Raw genomic sequence first — 23998 nt, forward strand, 5'->3', positions numbered from 1 at the left:
TCTTGAAAATAATGTGTTCACGGAACTACTCAGCCTAATAAGTGGTCTTTGGAAGCCATCACGGAGGAGCATTATGAAATTTCCTGTCAGCAGCAGCAAACCAGCCGTTAACGGCACTTGCCAGACTGCCTGGAAACATCAGACCTCGTGGATGGAGGCAGAGTCCTCACAAAGTACACTAGCTACTTGTTTTGGACACGCCCTGAATACTTACTGGTAATAGTTTCTTCTAACTTAGTTAGATTCTAGCTTGTTTAAAATAAACAAGCTGTCTACTTTGCCTGAATGAGAGCTCTTTGTCTCCAAGAAAAATGTGGGGCAAAGAAGAAATCCTCTATCATTCTGACACCAAGAAATCCACTTTACCAGGAAGACTCGGGCTTCAGAGAAGAGTTGAGCGAGGACCAGGTGGAGATCTTGGACAGCTTCCCAGCAACTTACAAGTCAGGTCATAATTGCGCAGTTTCATCCTTTTGTTTGAAGGGAATTCCCAGGACTCCAACCGCACCCAGATTCTTATGTTGTGCAGAAATGTATTCCAAAATAACAAACATAGGCATTGTAATTTGGGACTTTCCACTCCTCTGCTTTTTGTTATCCACTGGGATAATTATGAAGCGTCGACTAGGGTACACGTTTGCATGCTGTCGTATGTGGTGTGATATACATTCTCAAATCTAATTTGTGGGTTCAGAAAGCCCTGTGACCATGGGCAAGTTTCCTCTTGACCCTGGATGTCAATGCACTCTCTGTGCCCTAGGGGCAGGGCGACCAGATGGTCTTTCAAGTCCTTCTGACTCTATGTGTACGTTTGCAATTCTCCAAACTCAGCCCGAGTTCCTTTAGGAAGCTTGTCGGGAGCCCTGCGAGTGGCCAAGCCCTTGGAGGACGACGGCTTTGCACTTAATCCAATGACCCAAATAAATGAACTATTACTTATATAATTATTTATTTAGGGTCTGTCTCTCTTGCTAGACATTAAACTCCAATAAAGGGCCATTACCTTTCTCACTCACCACTGTCTCCCCAGCACCGAGCGCAGTGCCTGGCACATTCTAAGCACTCAGTAAGTATTTGTTGAACAAATGAATGAGGGCACCAGGGGCTTGGATTCTTATCTGCTCAACCACGGCAGTGAGGAAGCCTGACCAGGGTGGGACTGGACAAGCTTCACTCTGGCCTCAGAGGCAGCAGAAGCCTTCAGACAACTGTGGTCCTTGTCTGGGACCTCTTCCGACAGCTGAGGCTGCAGCACCGGAGCATGCAATCCCTAAAACCTTCCTAGCTGTGACTTCACACTCTGGGACAGACAGAGCAACACAGCAGTTGTGCAGCTCTGTGCTTGCCTGGGCTCTACCTGCAGAGGTTCTGGGTGGGCCCAGGATTTAGATGCCTGCCTCTCGCCTCTCCACTCTGGCCCAGGCCTGCCAGACCAACTCTGACTCCACTCTCGGCGCTCACCCTCATCTCCCCAGCACTGGGTACTCTCAGTCCAATCCCAATGCAACTCGGCAAGTCAGATCCAAACCCAACGAAACTCGGCAAGTCAGATCTAATCCTAATGCAACTCAGCAAGTCAGATCCAACCCCAGTGCAACTCAGCAAATCAGAGCCACCACCAGGGCACCTGGCCAGCTGAGGGGTCAAGTGGGGCCTGCAACCGCCCAAGTTCTCCTCACCAGCAGTGAGCCCTACCTGGCATGGGGTTTTGTCCACTAGGAGGAAAGGGCAACCTTGTGGGGGGTGGTTACACTAAGCCATGACCCAGAGGAGTAGTTTTTTAATACTTCGCACAAAGGCAGCCCTGCCAGAAGAATAACTTTTGTTTTCCTTTAACTCTAAAGAGCTGAATGTCCCATATGCACTGGTCAGTCACTACATTTTCTATAGAAGTGCGGGATGTGAGCTTTACATAAAGTACAGGACTTGCTCTGTTTACCTCTGCCATTGTGTCCGCAGTCCATAGGCATGCTTAAACTTTCTTCATCCAGGCTCAACTCAGAGGAGGGGGAGAAGCTGAGAGAAGGCCCGAGAAGGCTCCCCTCCCCCCTGCATCTTGGGACAGCACTGTTTGCCCAACGGTCCGCGGAAAACCATGCCCTCTACAAATATTTGCGTCCTCTCGCCAGCACACAGAGCAAGATATTTTCACCTAACACCAAGTTAAACTTTAATAACAGTTTAAGCTTAAAAGCTTCCTTTATGGTCTCTGCAAGCATTTTGTTTCACTCTTGAAATCTATGGTCTCTACTCTAGATGGCTAAATATAATAGAATTTGGGATCACAGCGATGGGGGCACCCCGGGGTTGAGGGGACACGGTGGCAGACAGCGAGTGCGGCTGTACTCTGACAGGCTCACTCTTCGTCTGCAGGCCTTCAGTGTTTCCTGGGATGACACTGTCTGATTCATATGTGATTTTTCCATAAACACTGTCCACAGATTGTGATCAAAGGCAGTGTGTGCTTACATAAAGCAGTGTGAGAATGGAAGCATGATCTTTCTTTCTTTTGCTGAATCTCTTCTCAGACTCACAGTCCTAAGCCTTGGGGGATATGTGACAATGTCTGCAGCCATTTTCAGATGTCCAGCAGTTGACGTATATCTCCTGGATGGGATGGAAATTTACAAAATGCATCTGTTTTGCGAACTGCCAAACAGATGATTTGTACTTATGAAATGTATCTGAAATTTGCATTTAAAAAATTTTACTCAGAACCTACAGGGAAAGGAAAAAATTGGATTTTAAATGCACGTGTGTGTGTGTGGCCCCATGTGCAAACTCTGGAAAAGCTGAGGGAGGGCAAAAGGACAAATGAGGCATAAAGTGCTTCTCTTTTAGTAACAAGCAAGAGAAATAGAGAGGGGTTGGTCTGGGAAGACTTACTGTACTTCTGCGAAGCCATTTGCATGTGGCTGAATGATTTGCATACTGCCAACGCTCCGCTCAGGGCCCTGTACTGCTTCCCCTGGGCCTCTCTTCTCCTGCCTTCTTCCCACTAGGAGGATGGTAATAATTAAGCTCACCGGGAAACCCCGAGAACAAAACAGCAGCTACTCAAAGTCACCTCTTACTTTTAATTCCGGAAAGATCTGGGTAAAGATCTGCCCTGTCAGTTTCTCAAGAGAAGAGTCAGACGTCATTTTTTTCTCTTCTAGAAAGGAAACCCATTCGAGGGATTATGAATGTTACTCTGTGTCTCAATCTGAAGTTTAAATCTTTCCAAGCATGCACTTATTAAGACGTCAAGTTGCCTCACTTAACTACAACCTTTATTATGGTATTGAATACTTCAAACGCACTATTTATCACACCTGAAGAGAAGAGCAGTTCTGCCTTAATGGACCACTCTCAGTGGGCCATCTATTGATTATCTTCTCTACTGAATTAATGCCAGTAATCACCCAGTGAGCAGTCATTAAAGGGAGCACTTCCTGCCAGTGCAGGGCTGGGGTTGGTGGGATGTGATGGGCCTTTTCACAGGCAGCATCTTTTGCCCTCCTGGCTGCAATTTGAGCCCACGTCATCAGTGAACCAGGGCCTGCCACCCAGCTGGTGCCTTCACTGTAGAAAGGCTGTATTCATAGGGGGCCATCAGACAGCGCAGGACATATCAATTCCTTCGTTAAGCCTTTCCTCTAACTGAGCCAACTGCACTTCATGGCTCCCCCCTGAAGACGCCTTCAGGCACTGAAACAAGACCGGTCTGTTGAAGAAGGTCCAGTCCCAGAGGTCAGTGCTTTGGAAGCTTCTTCCATGGGCTGGTTGCTGCGTTGCCTCATTTCATTGACTTTGCTGCAGTCGTTGAAACGGTCTCTCATTCATGAAGCCAATCTCCAAGTACGTGTTATGGGCCCAGTCTTTGAATGAGGCACCTGCGGTTCCGAGAGGTTATGCATGTGTTCCAAGCGGACACCAGCCGGTAGGTGGTAACTCTGTCCGAGATTAAGGAGCAGACGTTGAGACACAGGGCACGCTGCCGAGGAGCAGGGAGGCGACGTCCAGCGCTGCGCTTCTTCCTTTCCCCGGTGGAGGAAGGAGGTCCCCGCAGACCCGGCATCTCCCAGGCCACCGCTGTTCTCTTGTCCTTTTACAGATCCCATTCGGGGGTCACTGACAGCACCAGGCAGAGCCTGCTGCCACAGGCACCTCAGCCTTTTACTAATGAACTGTCGCCTCTAACTCAATCCCACTGCGGACCCAGTGGCTGGTGCGGAGAGATATTTGCAAAGCCGAAGAGTGGACAGCCTGGCGCCTCTTTTCAAACTTCCTTTCTTCTTCCGGACCAGACCCAGGCAGCTTGCTCCATTCGGGGACTTCCTCTTGCGGAACCGCGTCGCTGTGGCAGAATGGGGGTGGAAGCTGTGATCAACGATCAGGGGTTGGCCCTGGAATCTGAGACGTTTCTAGACAAGCGCCCAAGTCAGGGTTCTGGTGTCCCACCAGGCCACACTCAGTCTAATGCAAAAGTCAGTGGAGTTAGATTTGGCCACCCTAGAAGGCCTCTAGGTTTGTATTTATGACCTCTGGTCTCCCCACTGGCATCCTCTTCTCCCCTCGTGGTATCTAATAATCACAGCAACAATAATGACAATTTTTAAAATAATAATACTTACCGTTTATTAAATGCCTATTAAGAACCAAGTATTAGCTTAGTGCATTACACATATTATCGCCCTTAATCCTGACAACTGCCTGATGAGTTAAGCACACTCACCTCATTACCAGTGAGAGAGTCTGTGGCTGTCAGCCCTAACTGCATGTGATAAGCACTCAGGAGTTTTTTAAAAACATGGCCCCACGGAGATTGTTTTAGTTGCCTGGGGGTGGAGCCTGAGAACTAACGGCTCTTAACAGTGGCTGTGCATTGAAATCACCAGGAGAGCTTTAAAAACATGATCCCGGCTCCCACCTCCACACATTCTGATCTGGTTGGTCTGGCGTGATGCCTAGGCGTTGGGATTTTTAAAGTTTCCCCAGGTGAGTTTCTGTACAGTCAAGGTTGAGGTCCACTGTACTGAGTTGAATGCTCACCTGAGATCTACAGAAGTTGGGGAGTGAAGTTGGGGTTTGAGCTGGCTGACCCCAGTCTGCTCCTGAGTGTTACATCTCCGCCTTTCACGGACCATTCCAACCCCCAGTAGGGAGCCATTCGTTGTTTACACCTTCAGAAGGATGGGTTCTCTGAGCAAGTAAGCCTCCCTCTACCTATTTGTAGAGCTAAAACCAGCATATTCTGTGAGAAGCATGAGAAGCATGTGAGGACCCTGGAGGCAGGTGGAGGCATTTTGGAGGCTGGAAGGAGCAGAGCCCTGCCTGCTAGTTCCCCTCCGCCCGTTAGTGCGGAACACCAGGGTCAGGAATGCTCAGGCCTGGTGTCCCCTGGCAGCTGGGACCAGAACAGAAATTCAATTGCCCTGAGCCCACGGCAAGATGCTCCCCCAAGCCCACTTTCTCCTCCTCTCACTCTGACATCGACATCATAGTTGCTCTCACTTTGCAGCTTAACCCTGACTCAAGGAGCAAGAAAAAATTTTAATTCCAATAGTTACACTTAAAAAAAATGTAAAAACACTGCGGTCTCCGAGTTTTAGCCTCTCGAAGACTCTCGTCCCTGGTGTGGACCTCTGCTATTCCTTTGATCCCAAATTTAGCCCCTGGCAGTAGCACCCTGGCCATACCTGGGGCCATCCCAGCTGCCGGCTGCCAGCCCCTTTCCAAGGTCTGTGTAGGAGGGCAGGCAGGCCTTTCTCTGCCTCAGAAATCACCCTCAATCGAAGACTTAGAGTCTGTGCTTCAGTGGTGTTATTACGCAGCAGGCACTGTGGCCCAGTGTGGTTCCCTCATGCGTTTCTGGGAGTTCCCAGGGCGTGCCCTGCATTCACTCCAGAGTGAGACCAGTCCTTCCTGTTTTTCTTTTCCTTGTTGGGCCCCAGGTAGCCCTGTGCGTGGTGGGGAGGAGGAGAACCAGGACAGTGTCACACTCCGACAGGAGGGCCCCAGCTGGGCACAGCTCAGCCAGGGGCCCTACGGAGCTTTCAGGGGTAGCTGCTCTCTTGCAGGTGTTACCACGTCCTTCTCTGGGACCAGGCAGAAGTCAGCAGAGGGCTGGGCTGGGGGAGAACCGGGCAGACACCACACAGGCAGATTCTGGAAGTTCCCCACCCCTTCGTCATTGCTCTGGTGACTCACACTCTCTTTTTTCTTGGGGAAAGTCGTCCTCTGGGGAATGCCTCAGTTCTTCAAATAAACAGACTCCTAGCCCCCTCCCCTGTCCTCAGCGCCTCTGGTGCAGCTCATGCCCAGGCGTGGATTGATTGCAGCTTGGGAAAGGCCCAGGCCAGTCCCCAGATGCACACTCGGAATTGCCCTGTGGCTGAGAAAGACTGTCAGCCCATCAGTTCACTGAGGCTGTATCTTTATAACTCCAGGAAAATGATTGGCTGCCGTTTACTGTAAGAAGAAATGAGATGAAGACAGTCATGCCAGCTTCATCCTTCCGGCTGCTCGAGGACTGAAACCTCTCCTTCTCTCCCACCCCTTTTCCACCGGTCAGCAAACCCTGAGGGTCCTACCTTCAAAACACATCCAGAGTCTGACCATTTCTTGCCATCTTTGCTGCTTCCACCCTGCTCCGAGACACCATCGTCTCTTTTAACAGCTCCTGGCATCTTACTTCTTCTTCCACCTGTGCTGCTCGGTGGTCTCATCAGTGCAGCAGAGTGACGCTGCTCAAGTGAGATCAGATCGTGTCACTCTTCTGCTTAAAACTCTCCCTCCAGTGGCTTTCTGCCTCATTCGGAGTAAGCCAAAGTCTTTACAACGGCTTCAAGGCCCTACAAGATCTGGCCCTCTGGGACCTCCCTGAACAACTTAGCTGCTCCTCTCCTCTGACTCATTCCTCCCCAGCCACAGGGCCTTTGCACTGTTGCTTCCTTTGCCTGGAATGTTCTTCCCCAAAACACATGCATGATTCACTGTCTGTTGAGCTTTACTCAAATAATTAATTGTTTAGTTACTATGCATTGCATTGAATTCTAAATTTGTATATTTGACTTTACACCTTTGTATCTCATTAATCAGTTAAACCTATATGTAAAAGGGGGAAATTGGCCAAAATCTGCACAGACAACTTTCCCCACCCCCTTTTTTTTTAAAAACAGAAGCTACGTGTTCATTGAGATATGATACAATTCTACACAGACACCGATGGTATTTTGTATTTGGCCACTTGCAGGCTATATATTATGGCATCTGGAAGAAATCTGTTCACTTTCTAAAAAGTATATCTCAAGGGAATATCAAGATGAACCCTAAGCAAGTTTGGACAACCATTTATGACCACTGAGAACCACCTGAAGTGTGAATTTACTTTGAAAAATGGCTATTAGGAATGAAAATGTCAAGCGAACTCTGACTTTCTGTAACTAGAGTGCATGCAGTCACGTTTTTACAAGAGCTTCAGCATGTAGAACAGCTTCTGATCTTTCGCCAGAATAAAAACCTATTCAAGGCTATGGCTGGAAGCCCATGGTCACAGGAGCTCAGAGAGGAATTTAGTGGTTTTTAAATTATGGTTTTGGATGCCTCTAAATTATTCTCAGATCCTGGGTAGGCCAAGCTGACCGCTTGAATATACTCATTTTCAAGTGGGAATATTTCGCAGATTGGTGGCAATATGGAGATAAAAAATTCATACGCATATGTGAAGTATACATTTCTGTCCCATCTTGTTTTGTGACTGTCTATATAATCCATGGTATATCTATGATTAATCAAGAAGAAATTTAGAAAATTCTGACTCACTGCCAGGTTGAATTATAGACTCCAAGTTAAGACAGAGTTTAAAACTCAAAAGAAATTATCTTGGACCCAGCCTGCTCTTTACTCTAGTTGAGTCCTCCTGCACGGGTCTTTAATGACTTATGTCCCCTCGTATACATATCTACGCTCTGACAAATCTGCAGAATTTGGCACCAGAATTTGAATCTATGATGGTTTACGTAGCAGGTGAAATAAAAAACCAACAAGTCTATATTAGTATAACCTGAGGCAATGAATAAACACTTGACTTAGCTTATCGTCACCTTGTGATACCCTACGGTTACTCAGGTATTTAATCCGTCTTACAAAACTGCACCTTCAAAGGGAAGAACATTTAAAAGGTTTCCACATTTTTTTCATACCTGGTCTACCACACTGATGAGGAGGTCCTCTTTGATATAGCGCTCAGGCTGCCAACAGAGATTCCTTTGAGAAAGAAGACGTACTGTCCTCTTTTGGATAAACTATGTTAAATGAAAGGGCGAACTTCTCGCCTCTGGCTGAGCTGAAGAGAGAGGAAATTTAAATTCTAGTTATTTTTCTCTCCTCATCTAACTACATCTCAACTCTTTTTTCTTTATTTTTATTTTTCCCTATCTCTTCCGAATAGGGGTGAAAATTGGGGATGCTTGAAATAAGCCAGGAAATCAAAGGTATGGAAAATCTGAAACCTGAAAGGAAAGGAGATCCTACATGTAAATACTACCTCTCAGGTTATTTCTGAGTCGTCAGTATGTCCTTCTGCTTGCTTTTCTTTCAAATTCAATTGGCATCATCATTTCTGTCACCCACTATGTGCTAGGTCTATGCTGGTCACTGGAGATGTTCCGGAAAATGAGACAGGACCCCTGTCTCATCGTGGTGTGGGAACTCATCATGGTGTGGGGACGTATGTATCAGTGGTCATGACAACATGGTGAGTGACTGAAGACACACAAAATTAAAACTCAGTTGTATTCCCATAGCTTTAAAAATATTATACGGTAAGAGGTAAAATGACAATTTCAATATACTACTAAGGAGTAAAAATCCTCACTGATTCCAGACTTTTTCCTATGCATATACAAAAAAAGCTGTGTATTTATGAGTTAGGGGACCCCGAGACCACACCCAAGTTCTGTGACTTGTGGGAAGGACTCACAGGACTCAGCATATGGTCATACTCTTGGCTAAGATTTATTACAGTGAAAAGATAGAGAGCAAGATCAACAAAGGGAGAAGGCGCCTGGGGCAAAGTCCAGGAGAGGCCAGGCAGAAGCTGCCCAGGGTCCCCTCCCAGTGCAGTCACACAGGGCATGCTTAATTCCCCTGGCAATGAGTTATGACAACACGTGCGAAATGCTGTCTACCAGGGAAGCTCTTTAGAGACTCAGTGTCCAGGGCTTTTATTGGGGGCTGGTCACACCTAGCTGGCAGCCTCTAGCTGGTACCTACCAGAATTTCAGACTCCCAGAAGGAAAGCATGTGTCCAGCATAAACCACGTTGTTTGTACAAACAGTTTAGGCTAGTGGGCCACTTTCAACTGTTGGGAATGGTGGGAACTCGCTTGAATTCCAAGTTCCCAGATGCCAGCCCAGGGCCAATCTTGTAAGCACATCTTTCAAAGGATTAGTCGGCCTGCTTCGTTAACTCTCTCTTACACAATTCATACGTACAATTCAGGATGCTCTGTCTCTATATATCCTGCTGTCTGTATGCAGCTTTTCTTTTGAAGATGACACTATCATGGACATCTTTCCATGCCAGTTCGTGTGGGTTTACCTACTTCGTTGTCATAGTATTCCATTTTATAGACAATTTCTTTAACCATTCCTGTATAGATTGATTTTTGTTTTGTTCACGATTTTTGGTATTACAAATTATGATACAGTGAACATCATTGTACATATATTCTTCGTGGATTCATGCCTGTTGACTGATGTTACATAGGCTTCTAGTTTCTGTTACATAAGCTTCTGGAAATGGTATTTCTGATGTCATTCGATTTGGAAAGGAAGATCACCGTGTCAGAATTTTAGTGGATGTATTAGAATGTAGAGAGTTTGTTGGAAAACAGGACAGTTAGAGGACTGTTAACCTATCCAGGTGATAACTGATCAGGGCCCGAACTAAACCATGGCAGGGAGCTTGGGAGGAGCAGAAATGGTGTAGATGTAGTTAGAAGGCAATATAATGGTCCCGACCGTGGATGGCTAGTGGGAAGTGAGCAAGGAGGAGCTAAAGGTGACTCCCAATTACATGCTCTGGTGGATGGCAACCAGGTGGAATGCAAGAATAGCAATTAGGAAGCAGTTATAATAATTCAGGGAAGAAATGATGGGGGCTCAGATTTTCAACTGTTCATTCGTTCATACGTATTGAGCATCTGCTATGTATCAGCCACTCCATTAGCTGTTAACATTGGTGCAATTTTTTTTTTTGCCAAAAACTTTGAGATAGAAATTTGATGCAATATAGATTCCAATTAACTTGGCCATTGATTAACTTCATTGCTATTCTTTTGTGAATGGCACAATGCTTAATAAAAGCTGTAGAGAGAGTGATGGTGAATCAGGTCCCAGATGCTTAAATAATTTGCACACACTTTAGAGTAAAAATATGAGGAGGGAGGGGGAAAGAATTATGAAAGCAAATGAGATGTCTCTTGTGTCTAGGTTTGAAGACAGACGCCCTCCCACACGCCCATTTCAGACAAATGCTCTTAGCAGACGTGAGCCGGCGGTCCTCCTCCTCACTGCCCCTGGAGAGCCTTCTCTCCTGCACTGCTCTGAGTACCACTGATGTGGGCATCAGGTGTGATGGGAAAGAGTGAAGCCACGAAGCGGTTCTTTTTCTTCTTTTCACTGATTTGCTGTTCCCTTCCCATTTGCCCCTCCTCCCTACACCAGGAGCCTTAAAAGCAGCTTCCCGTCTTCTGAAGCCCAGACACATGTAAATCGCAATTTGGGTGACAAGAGGAGTTTTATTTTTACAGGGTTTTATGCATCCTTCAATGGAAATTGACGTGTTTTTATGCATTTTATTTCACAACTTGTTTGAATTTTTATTGGAATCTGCTTCCTGATTAAGTTTATTTGACTAGGCAGAAAAGTCCCATTCTGCATTCATTTGCACTCAATATATGTAAGGAATGTGATCTCACAAATTCTTAAAAACATTTTTTTGTCGTCTCTGAAGCTCATATGGGGAGACTCACAGTTTTTTTCTTACTATAGACTTAAGTCTCTTTATTCTCGTTTTAATTCCTGTCAAAAGTCAAGTTCCATTCTCCATAGAAGATATACAAATGGCTAATAAGCACATGAACAGATGTTCAACATCACTAATCATTAGGGAAATGCAAATCAAAACCACAATGAGATGTTACTTCATACCCAATAAGATGAGTATTGTGAAAAAATGAAGTGTTCACGATGATGTAGAGAAGTTGAACCCTTTTGTGCACTGCTGGTTGGAACGTAAAATGTTACAGGCAATGTGGAAAATAGTATTGTGGTTCCGCAAAAAATTAAACTTAGAATCATGATGTGACCTGACAAATTTACTTCTGGGTAGAATTTTTCTACCCAAAAGAATTGGAAACAGGAACTTGAACAGATATTTGTACATCAGTATTCATAGCAGCCTTATTTGAAATAGCCAAAAGGTGGAAGCAACTCAAGTGTCCATTGACAGTTGAATGGATAAACAAAGTGTGGTATGTACATACAGTGGGATATTAATCAGCCTTTAAGAGGAATGAAATTCTGACGCATGCTACAACATAGATGAACCTTGAAGACGTTATGCTAAGTGTCATAAGCCAGACACAAAGAACAAATATTGTATGATTTCGATTACATGAGGTCCCTGGAGTAGTCAAATTCATAGAGACAGAAAGTAGAATGGTGGTAGCAGGGGCTGGAGGAGGGGGGTTGGGGAGTTAGTATTTAATGGGTACAGAGTTTCAGTTTGGAGCGATGTAAAAGTTCTGGTGATGGATGGTGGTGATGGTTGCACAACAATGTGAATGTACTTAATGCACTAAACTGTACACTTAAAAATGATTAAAATGGCAAAATTCTATGTTACGTATATTTGACCACAACTTAAAAAATGAAAAAAAAAAGTGAAGGTACAGTCAGGGCTGAAGTTACAGTTACAGTCTGGGCAAACCTGTACTTCCCTCTTGGGTACCGTTTCCTCACTCTGTGAGATTCTCGTTTCCTGTCTCTCATCCTGGCCGCCTATTCTGCTTTCTGCACTCCTTCTCTGCCCTATTTACAAAACTTTCTCTAAAGACAGACTCCGACACAATCGATGACCCCCTGTAGGTATTGCAGCCAATATGATAGCTTTCCCTGGCATATTTTTATTTTAAGGCTTCTCTCTCATTGAAGATGTGAGGTTGTATTTCCTGTGAAGATGGCCTTCTGGGAGCCCTAAAATCTCTATGCTTTGCCCCCTGTGCCTCTGCAGAGGGGATGTACTGGTTACGGATGGATTCAGTCGAGAAAATGGAAGTCACTGCAGGGATTTCAAACAAAGAGGGATTTCATATCGGGAGGGAAGCTTCCAAGGTGTTGGAAGGAAAGGAGAACAAATGAGGATGGGAGGAGCGGTACTGCTCCAAGGTCAAGCATTGTACTCAGCCTCTCAGGCCCAGAGGAACCTGCTGGCCTCTGAGCCCACAGGCCTCGCAGCTGCTTCTGAAACGGAAGCCGGCAGGCAGCAGCCTTTCCCTGCAGGATCCCACTGCTGCTCCTCTGCAGAGCTGGTGTCTAGGCTGCTGCCGCCCAGGCTGGAGCCAGAGACAGGATCCCTCTGTCTGCCTCCTGCTCTCCCGCAAGGGCATCCCAGGGGCAGGATCTAAAAGTGGAGCCCTGGCGGCAGGGGAGCCTGAGAAATGCGGTTTACAGGTTGCTAGCCCCGGTGGTTCGGGGAGCACAGAGGTAGGTGCTGAGCACGGCAGGCAGCATCTGGCACAGACCCGCTGTTGTGCGGGAGTTGAAACGAGCACCTTCACACAGACAGTCTGATCTCTGCGTGATGGGACAGCCTCAGGTTCTGGAAGGATCGTGTCTCCCACATCAGGCACACCTGTCTTACCAGCTCTGTGATCTTGGGCAACAACAGCAATAGCCGTTAACCAGGCCCCTTCAGGAAGCCCGGGGCTCTGTGCTTTAAATCTCATACTCACAAGCCTGTGAGGTAGGTTTCATAATTTCCATTTTACAGATGAGGAAACTGGAGTCAGCAGGGACAGGTCACACGGCCACTGAATGGGGAAGCTGGGGTTCAAACCCAGGTCTGAGCGACTCCTCCCCTGCAGAACTCTCTGAGCTTCCATTTGCATCTCTCAGGCTTGCTGAGGATTTGATGAGATCCTGGATGTACAGCTCCCATTTTCTGTGTCTATTCCTTGTCTATTCCAGGCCAGGAGTGTGGCCTGCACCTCTCACCGTTGGCCCCTGTTTCCAGGAGCACCTCTGGGGAGAGCATGCTCCTCCCCTCTGAAACTCCACACGTGGTTGGCCAGGACTGCTGCCTGGTCCTGGCAAACGGACCTAGCCCTGGACCAAAGAGAGAAGTCAGAGGACTCCAGGTTGTTTCTGCCACTGGGTAACTTTCCCATTACAAGGTGTTTTAGTTTCCAGTGGTTGCTGTAAGAAATTACCACAAACTTGGCGACTGAAAACAATAGTAATGTATTCTCTCACAGTTCTGGAGGCCAGAAGCCTGAAATCAAGGTGTGAGCATGGCTGTGCTCCCTCCAGAAGCTCTAGGGAGAATCCTTCCTTGCCGCTTCCAGCTTCCGGTGGCTCTAGGTGTTCCTTCGTTTAAAGCCACGTGACTATCACATTGCCTTCTCTTCTGTTCGTCTGTTTAATCTCCCTCTGCCGCACTCTTTTAAGACTACTTGTGATGGCATTTAGGGCCTGCCCAGATAATCCAGGATGATCTTCTCGTCTCAAGATCCTTAACTTTGTCACATCCGCAAGGACCCTTTTCCTGAGTAAGGTAATAGGCACGGCTTCCAGAGATTGGGCTGTGGTTGTATCTTCCGGGACGCCATTCAGCTCATTTACCTCCCTCCCAAGGGAGGAGGAAAAAAGCAAAAGGGAGCCTTCTGCGTCCTCCTCTCAGGAGCATATCTTCAGATCTGGGCCTTTCTCCTTCATTCTGCAGCGTCTTCCTCCAGGATCTTTTGGGCAGTGCTACTGAAGAAAATTGGAAATCTTGAGACAAACACTAAACAGGTGGACATTTACAAATGCAGCTTTGCAGTATTCTCTAGTTGGGCAACATTAATAGACTCCATGAGGCCTTATTTCCAGCTCAGGCCAGATAACACTCCCAGTAGCTCCCTGGCCTCTGGAGTCAAAAATTCCTCTATGGTCCTCACCTCAAAGAAACTCCTCAAATGAGTCTTTCTCCTTTCTGGCCCTCTGTCCTGCACTAAAACACAAGAGAAGCTTCTCCAGTGAAATTATTCCCCTCTGGTTTCTTCTTTCTGGACCTTATTCCACTACAAAGCTTCTTCAGGTCTCCTGTCACATTAATCCCTTGCCCGGGATTAACGTTCAAACCTCCCGTCTTCCTCCTCCCAGATCTCCTTCCTCCCCCAGGCATTCACCACATTTTCATTCTTGCCGTCTTCCCAGGCTGTCATTAATAAAGCATAAAACACAAGCACTGGGCAACTCAGTGATGTTCTCCTGCCCCAGGAAGAAAGGAGTGATTATTCTTGGTTCCCCTGCAGGATTTGGGAGGGTTTTCTACTCTCTGAAACCTCAGTGGAAAGATGAGCAGCAGGCTTGGCTCTCTGCCGTCTCCACATGCAGCAAATGTGTGGTGGCGTAGGCTCACCTCTACCTACGTGGGGTCAATTCCATGTGAAACAAGACAGGCAGATTCTCACACAAGGAGGCTGGAAATCCAAAGCAGAGGCTCCTTGCAGTTCTGTTCACCATTTGGTAGGTATTCGCATTCATTTATGCTGGGGGCCTGGCCTTTTGACTCTCACCCATCCTCTAAACACCATTTGAATAAATTCCATTTGTACAGCATTTCCAGTTTGCAGAACTTTCCACGTGGATTCTTATTTGGTCCTGAAAACAAACCAGTGATGCAGTTGGCTGGATACCAGTAACCTCATTTGACAGATTAAGAGACTGTGGTTATATGACTTGTAGCAAGTCACCAGCCTGGAAGAGGCTAAGCTGGGACCCCAGTGCAAGAACGCTGGTTACGAAGGCAGTTTGCTTTCTGCTCACTGCCTTTTCCCCTTATTCTGTTTTTTCCCCTCTTTCTCTTTTCATCTTCTTTATTCCCCCTCACTCAGTTCCCTACTATTTATCTTCCTCTCTATTCTAGTTATTTCTGCCATTCTCTAGACCTGAGTTTCTATAGTAGCTTCGCTACTTACTAACTGTGTGACCTTGGGTACATTTCTTAACCTCTCTGAGCTTCAGCCTCCTCGTGTGAAGACAGGGATAATTCTAATTTCCACACAGGGCTATGGTGGAGGTTTAATAAGATTAGAGAGAGAGACAAAGGGAAATTAATAGTCTTTGGCACTTGGTTGGCAGTCAGCAGACATATCCTTCTTCCACTTTTTTAATAGTGTGGACACATGGCTAAGACAGTACACTTTTGTTCCCCGTTCACCTGTGTCATCCTTATCACAGAACTGTTGGATTTGATTTATCAGGGGACCCTGGCTGTGCCTCTGTGACTATGAGCCATGGCGAAATGAGAAGAGCCTGATAGATGGGGCTGGAGTGATTAATAGCAGCCTGTCTCTGGAGCTCTGAGAGTGGCGAGTGAGACGCGTCGCCCTGTCTCCACTTCTAATTCTGTATTGTCTTATGCGCTGTTTGGCCAAGCGGAGGCCCCGTGCCCACAGCACAGCGTCTGGCTACAAGCCCTGGATTTCCTGGGTCACCAAGACAGATTCTCTGCATGGAAAAGAAAAGGATACAGGACGATGGTGTTTACCCAGAGCAAGGTGTGAGCACAGGGTGTGTGTGCGGCTACCATCCCTGACTGATCTCATGGCTGGACCAAGTGCGGGCCAGAGGGGGAGCGGCCAAGGTGCATGCCTGTGCACCCCCATTCCTGCAATGGGGATCTGGGGCTTTCCCAGTGGGAAATTCATCATTAGGACAGCATGCCGTGGAACGGAAGAGCCCGGAGGAGAGAGGTGTCTCGTTTCCAGATGTTCTAGTTGCTGACCTTCACCCATCTTTGCAAATGAGATGCATTATTTTGCAAAGCCAGGTACTCACCTACTTCTATTCTGCAGATATCTAACTGCCTTAGCATTAGGAGGTTTAAACAGAAAGAAACTGGGGACGTATCATTGTTACCTTCTAAAGCTAGGATTTTCTTTCCCCACCTACATGTCTTGAACATTGTTGTCAGTGGCTAGAAATTAATCTTGAGGCAGAGCATTCACTGATTCCATTCAAGGGAAAAGCAGCAGTGAATATACCTTATTCTTTTCCAAGCCAGTTACCAATTTCTTAAACAGTGCTTCTGGCCCTGTAATCTGTCAGGAATAGGAAGCCGGGGTCCTGGTCTGCTGGGCCAGGGTCCCTGATCTCAGCCTAGTAGTGGGGTTGGAGGAAACCTCGCAGTTTCTATTTGAAATTATACAGTTGGATGGTGTTTCTTTTGGCTTCGACTATAAAGGCTGGTGCCCAGAGCTGGTCTTTGGCAACACTGAGAAGCATGAAGTTTTTCTTCCTCTAACATTCCCAGCATCCCTCCTAATCACTTTTTCTCTTTATTCCTCTCCAAGTTCTTCAAGACTCGTTTCTTCCTCCACCTTGTTCACACGTGAACTCTGAAAGGATCTGAAACGTATTTTCTATATGTGTGAGGGACTGATAGTATCTAAAGCAGTGCTTTACAACTGTAAAGTGTGTACGGATCTCCTGCATTGTTAACATGCAGATTCTGGTCAGCAGCTGTGCGGTGGGGTCTGAGATTCTGCATTTTCTAACAAGCTCCCTGGTGATGTTGATGTGGCTGGTCTGTGGACCACACTCTGAGTAGTGTGTTGGAAAACCTCCCAGGCCTCCTCCTGGGTTTCCTCTTTACTTTCCCATGACTACCACACTCACAACACTTCAGACACCAGATGTGGGGGTTTTCCCCGCACCAAACAATTCTCTGTGACACCAGGAGGGTGTCCTATGATTCAACTCAATGCTGACACTATCCACTTGGAGTTAGCACCAGATCCCACAGATTAAGGGCTCAGTCCCACAACACTGCCCTCCCCCACTTCAGATGCCAATCACAGGTAGTAGGTCCCCAGCTTACCCACAACCTCTGTCCGACTTGGCTACAACTTGGAGCTTCCCATGACGTCCTACCCTGCTGGATTCAATAATTTGCTAGAACAGCTCACAGAACTCAGGGAAACACTTTACCAGTTTATTAAAGCCTATGATAAAGGAAACAGATAAACAGACAGATGAAGAGGTACACAGGGTGAGGTCCGGGAGGGTCTTGAGCACAGGAGCTTCTGTCCCCATGGAGTTGGGGTGGGTCACCCTCCCAGTACATGGATGTGTTCCCTCACCTGGAAGCTCTCTGAACCCCACGCTTTCGGGATTTTTATGGAGGCTTGATCACAAAGTCATGATCAATTAACTTCATTTCCAGCCCCTCTCCCCTATCCAGAGAAAGGAGGGTGGGGCTGAAAATTCCAAGCTTCTAGTCATGGCTTGGTCTTTCTGGTGACCAGCTCACATCCAGGATCCGTCCAGGGGCCCACTCCGAGTCTCCTCATTAGAACAAGAGATGCTCCTAGTGCTCTTATCACTTAGGGATTTACAAGGGTTTTGGGAACCCTGTGTCAGGAACTGGGGGCAGAGATGAATATATATATATTTTTTATTATTTCACATGTAGCAAAGTCTTAAACCAATCCTACGGGCAGGAAATGGGAATGGGAAAGCCTCCTCCTTTTCCTCTCTGGTTTAGGGAAAGGTGTGTGTGTGCGCGCGCGTGGTGTGTACGTTTCCCATATTTCCTAGTGACTAGCTATATTGCTGTGCTCTCTTCAGATCATGCAATATGATTGGTTTCCTTGATCAAAATTCTAAATTAATTGTTCAGGTATCAGTTCTCACTGATGCATAGTGGTGATAAATATAATTTTCACTTTTAGAAACTTGTCTTTTCTCAAAACACCCTGGTCTCTCATTTTGGTAAAGATCAATCAGATTTAAATTAAGTTCTTTACAAATTTTTTTTCTTCTGTGTGTTTAGGGACAGGGGTGAGTGGGGAGGAGTCCAGTGATGGGGCCAGAGGAGATGACCCGGCTTCTGTCCACACCTCATCCCTCACTGCGAGTCAACGCATCTAGTGAACTGCCAGAAGAAATGATGTGCTGGAAAAACCAAAGAGCCTGCAGATGGGAACCCATTGTGGAGGGCAGAATCCAGCCAATCAGCCAGGTCCCGGACCAAAGCTTAGTTCTCAGTAGCACAGATGGGTCCTTATCCCAGGCTTCTACTGACTCAATATTCAGGTCATTGGAGAGAAGGCTGTAAGCAATCACAAAAAGCTATTTTCACAAATGATTCCTAGAGAGATTAGCTTGCTTTGGTACCCTTTTAACAGAATGGAATGGGTAAAGGAGGAAGTCAAACTCGGGATGTTCCCATCTCCCAGCATAGGCCCTCGCCGAAGCTGAGCCGTACCTGCAGAGGGTGGCAGGTGCACCCAGCAAAGGCGGTAGCCATGCCTGTGGGATTTAGGATCACCCTGTATGGGGCCCAGGAGGGCAACAAAGGAGGGAGAGAGGGGAACAGGGTGGAGACACCACAATGGACCCACATGGGGAGCTGAAATATTTCATTCACGATCATATGAGAGAAACTCTCCAGAGCCTTCCAAGAATATTAGGGGAGAGGTGCCCTTGAAGGGGGATTTTGCTGGGGGCTGAGGCTCTGTATTACTGGTGGGAATAAAAGCCCGGGGCTACGAACCTCATTTATTCAAAATCCCATGTGTTTAGCCTTCCATTCTGTGATTTATAAAACCAGAAGATAATGCCATGATGAGTGGTTGGGGGTCTATACACACACCTCAGTCAGAGCAGCTCTGTTCCTGTCTGTTCTTTCTTCTGGGGCATCCATGGATGACTTCACTCAAGGAGAGAGTTCCTAGGTTAAAATCCCCGAGCAGGGTGCTCTGGAAGGGCCCAGCCAGCTCAGACCCAACAGCTCTTCCTCTATGAGTAAGAAAGCAAGAGTGGGTGCTGTGATGAGGTTTAGGAACATGACTTCTTGGAAGCAGGCCAGATCAGGAGAGGCTGTGGTCAAGGAGGGGACTTTCTTAGAGTCTGAGGCTTCATAGTTCAGCATCTCTCAGTGCAGATGAAGTCCAATTTCCCATAGACACCAAAGCCATCAGGATAGTTGTAGCATTTAGGGCTGGAGAGGATGCTGGGGCAGGGGCTGAAATCCCTGAAGAAAATAGCGGTGGGCAAGGCCCCAGGCCTTGCAGCTATTTTAAACTGGGAATTAAAAAGCTCTTATATTCCTAGCTTTGCAGTGTTCAAATTCACGCCCATCAGCAGCTGGCCTCAGCAGCTCTGAATGTCCCTGGGGAGGGAAGCCATTTCTAAATTAACCAGGACCCAAATCAGAGACCTCATTCTACCATGATTGAAATGTTCTGAGTAATGGGATTTTGAATAAATTAGTTATTCATCATGGAGAGGTATTACAGATAAATACCATACCTCATTGCTATTCTAAGCTGTCCACCAGTCATCTCCTTTAAGGAGAAAAATAGAAGAATTAATGTGGTTCTGAACAGGGATCTGCTTAATGATTTCAAGATTTTTTATCTGGAGAGGATTTCAATAAACTACTTTAAAAGAAGTGGAAGGCAGAAAAAAAAAAAGCGTGAAGGGCTTGTATAATTGCTGAAAGGTGGTTCTCTTGGGCCAGAAATCAACGAAAAGGGTGAATGTTATGGAAAGATTTTTAAGTACATATTCAGGAGAAACTAAATAGAAAATCAATCAGTAAAATAAAAAATTCATAAATCCAATTGCTTCTAATTGGCTGAGAACATAGTACAGAATTCAAAATGTGTGCCTATGAACAGCTCTGTCTCTTGAAGTTATGACTCTTATCACAGGAAAGAACACTTGGGTTATTTTTCTTTTTCAATCAAAGAAAATCCACCAAGGCCGAAGCAATCCTGCAAAGGGCTCAAGCTGAAAAGGTCTTCATTCTGGGCATTTATGGAGAAATTTCTACTGAAGATTTACTCAAGCTAGGAAGAACATATTTTCATTTCAAGTCTTTACACATTTATTAAGCCCCTGCTATGTACACAGCATTAAGCTGGGCCCTGTGGGAGAGACACCATTAATGAGCTATGATTCCTGACAATTCATGATTTAGAAGGGGAAATTGATGAATGCCTGATTAACTTTAGGACGAGTACTAAGGCACTATAGGTTTAATAATAGAGATATCACCAGAGTATGGAAGAGAGGGGGCACCGACGATTTTGACTAAGGAGGTCTGCAAAGGTTTCCTGGAGGAGGAGAACTCTATTTCATGGGGTAGGAATATATTCCACCTAGAGCGAACACTTTGAGAAAAGGTCCAGTGGAAATGTGAGCTAGGCTTGGGGAATGCAGAATATTTTATCATAACTTAGAAGAGTTGGTACGAGGTAAAATCCTGAAGATGATGTTTATATTTAGCCTCTCCTCAAACTTGGTGGGCACCCGTAATTTATGTGCTACCCTCCTGTCTCTTGTTAGGATGAAAATTTCCCAATAAACATACATACTCTGAAGTGTTACTGACTTAAGAAGTTACCCCTCCCAAGGAGTATTTGCTTTTTAAAAAATTTTTAATTTTTTATCATGTATTTGTTTAAGAAGTAGAAGCACTCAGGATATGGAAGTATTCATGATTTAAACAGTAAGGACAACACTAAGAAAGCCTCTGGTCCCCTTTTCTTTGTCGTAAGCGTTTTCAACATTCCAAAGCGTGCTCAGTGTTTGTTTTTAAAACAGGGGTGTAGAGAAAGAACCACGTTCTGTTCTAAGATATCAACCCTTCTCCGGTGGAGGAATTTCAGGCATCTGTGTGAAGATGGTATATTCAGGCAGGAAGATTTACCTAAGAAGGCTGTCTAGGCGTTACCTTAGTATTGCGGGACGAGCACATGTTTTAGAGACACGAAGTCCTGGGACGAGCGTTGAGTCTGGGGAAAGCTGCTCCAGTTCTTGGAGACTAGACTTCCACGTGTGCAAACTGGAAGTGATGGCTGATCATTACCAAGCCCAGAGTGGGGCACAACATCCGTGCAAATCACAACAGGAGTTGGCAGCTGATTTTGCCTGAAAGCAAAGTCCTCCATCCCTAGTACAGACGCAGTAGAAGTGAAGGGCCAAGGGAGCCCCCAGAGTAGCTGCTGGTTTAGGCCCTGGGGACCTTGTGCTCGTCTAGCTCGGAGGAGCCCCACAGCCCTCTCCCAGTGCCCTGACTGACCCCATACTCCCCTCTGCCTAACCAGTTTCTCCTAGTGGAGCTGGGCATCTCTCAGATCTCAGGGGAAAATCATTTCTGCCAAGAGGCTGTCTCGCACCCTCCAGACCAGGTTGGGTCTAATATCTTCTCACTTTCATGGCAACTTCTAATTTATTAACGTTCAGTGTCTATATTCCTGGCTAGACTGTAGGATTCATGAAGGTATATATCAACATGGTTTACTGCCTGGCCCGTGGTAGATGGCCTTAAATATTCTTGAGTGAATTAATTTAAAAAAAAGGGAATAGGAAGGAAGGGAGGGAGGGAAGGAGGGAGGAAGACAAAAAGGAAGGAAGGGAGGGAGGGAGGGAGGAAGGGAGGAGGGAAAGAAGAGAGGGAGGGAGCGGGGAAAGAAGGAAGGAAAGGAAGGAGGAAGGAAGGGAGGGAGGAAGAAAGGAAGGAAGGAAGGTAGGAAAGAAGGGCCCTGTTAAAATTCATTTCATTATAATCAAATAGACCATCTAGAGGACTGAAGGATGGTATGTTCAGACTGATGTGGCAGCCGCTGAGGAAGAATTAGGGATGGCTCCCATTAAGATGTTATGTTCTAGGGGCCGGCCCAGTGGCTTAGCGGTTAAGTGAACGTGCTCCGCTACTGGCTGCGTGGGTTCGGATCCCGGGCGCGCACCAACGCACCGCTTCTCCGGCCGTGCTGAGGCCGCGTCCCACTTACAGCAACTAGAAGGATGTGCAACTATGACATACAACTATCTACTGGGGCTTTGGGGAAAAAAAAAAGGGAGAAGGATTGGCAATAGATGTTAGCTCAGGGCTGGTCTTCCTCAGCAGAAAAAAAAAAGGAGGATTGACATGGATGTTAGCTCAGGGCTGATCTTCCTCACAAGAAAAAAAAAAAGATGCTATGTCCTTTCTGAAAGAACAAAAGGCATCCCTGGGGCCCCTCATTCTTACGTATGTCAGCTTTACTTTCAGCACTACTCTTGCCAACGTTTAAATGCCAACATGCAGACCCTGGGGCCTCATGAACTGCACACACTAAATTTCCACGAGCTGACACTCTTCTACTGCTCAACAGAGAACTTCATGATATCTTTCACCTGCTTTGCAAACTGGACCCCTTTTACTAAGTGTGGTAGATGAACATTTTTAAAGAGTCTTTCACTAAAATATAATTTGCAATTCAAAATACTTTATAGGGTCTGGAATAGAGAATTTGGGTTATTCCTGTCATTCTTATCTCGACTTCAAATAGGATTCTGGCAAGGAGGAGAGTGAGGTTAGAGAGGTGAGGATGTGGTGATGGGATCCTAGCCCTGGGACTTAGCGTTCAATTCAATGCAAGGAACATCTACTCAGCACTTACTGGGTTGAGTGGTTCAAAATAATACCAAGTGCCAGACATTGCATTAATAACTAAAATGTTTTATGTAATTATGGTGCCAGGTAATGAATTATCTCATTTAATCCTGTCAGCTCTGTAGTTGGTATTGTTCCACTGTTATCCCATTTACAGTTTAGGAAACAGGTACAGAGATGAATTAAAAAAACAAAACAAAACAAAACAAAACCATGCCCAGGGCACATAAACATTAAGTGGTGAGGCCGGGAATCCAGCATGGGCTCTAACTCCTCAGTCTGTGCTCATATCCACTGCTGGGAGGGGCTGGCCTGGTGGGAGAGGGAGGGCAGAGATAGAGCAGGACACGGTCTCCATCACTGAGAGGCTATGAGATGCCTCATAGCAAGAACCTAGATTCTGTCATGTTTCCTCTACTTCTTTGTAGTTCTAGAGTCTTCCTTTTGGAATTGGAGAGAAGTCCATTTTGCCTTGTACCCGCCATCCCTGCAGTGCCCTCTGCCCGTCTGATCCTGCCTTCGTGCCCACATTGATTGGACCACAAATGCAGAGGAAGGAAAGCCCTCTCTAGGCAGAGGGAAGGGCCTCTGAGAAGTCCCTGAGGTAACATTTTCCAGGAACGGAGAGAAGGGGGGTCCGAGAGAGAGAGCGCCAGTGAGCCAGAGAAAGGAGAGCAGGGGTGAGCGAGGCTAGACGGAAACTTGTTGTCTGGCCCTGCAGTCCAGTAACTCAGAACCCTTTAAAACTTGGTTCTTTAAATATTTTCTCAACATTTGTCCAAATGAGAGGCTGAGCTCTGCCTGGGAAAAGGGTAGGCTGTGTTCGTTTGATCCACTGTCCTGATTTAGCTCCCACCCCAAACATCACATACAGCCCAGCCCAGTGGGGATTCTATGGTAAGTAGGATCTTCTTACTTCATACCGGCCCTCTCAACTGACCTCAGATCCCATTCTAGCCATTTTCCATTATTCCTCCAGCCTACCCCTTGGAGGGGGTCTCATCTCTCCCCACCTCCGCTGAGGGTCACAATTCTCCTATTCAGCTCCCCCACCGCTCTGTGTCTTACACTTTCTAGAAACACACAGCAATCTCTGAGAGGAGATATTTCTCTGGGAACAACTTGGTGCCTGGTTATATTTTGGCGTCTCTTGTAGAGCGTGCTCCACGGGATTGCTCCAAGCCTGTCCCTAACTTGTCTCTGAGACAAGGGTAGACTTGTCAAGAGGACTTGACACATTGAAGAGTGTCAAGTTCACGATCACACAGGGCATTGACCCAAGGGAATTGGGAG

Source organism: Diceros bicornis, chromosome 15 (assembly GCF_020826845.1).
Source record: "Diceros bicornis minor isolate mBicDic1 chromosome 15, mDicBic1.mat.cur, whole genome shotgun sequence".
Lineage (NCBI taxonomy): Eukaryota > Metazoa > Chordata > Mammalia > Perissodactyla > Rhinocerotidae > Diceros > Diceros bicornis.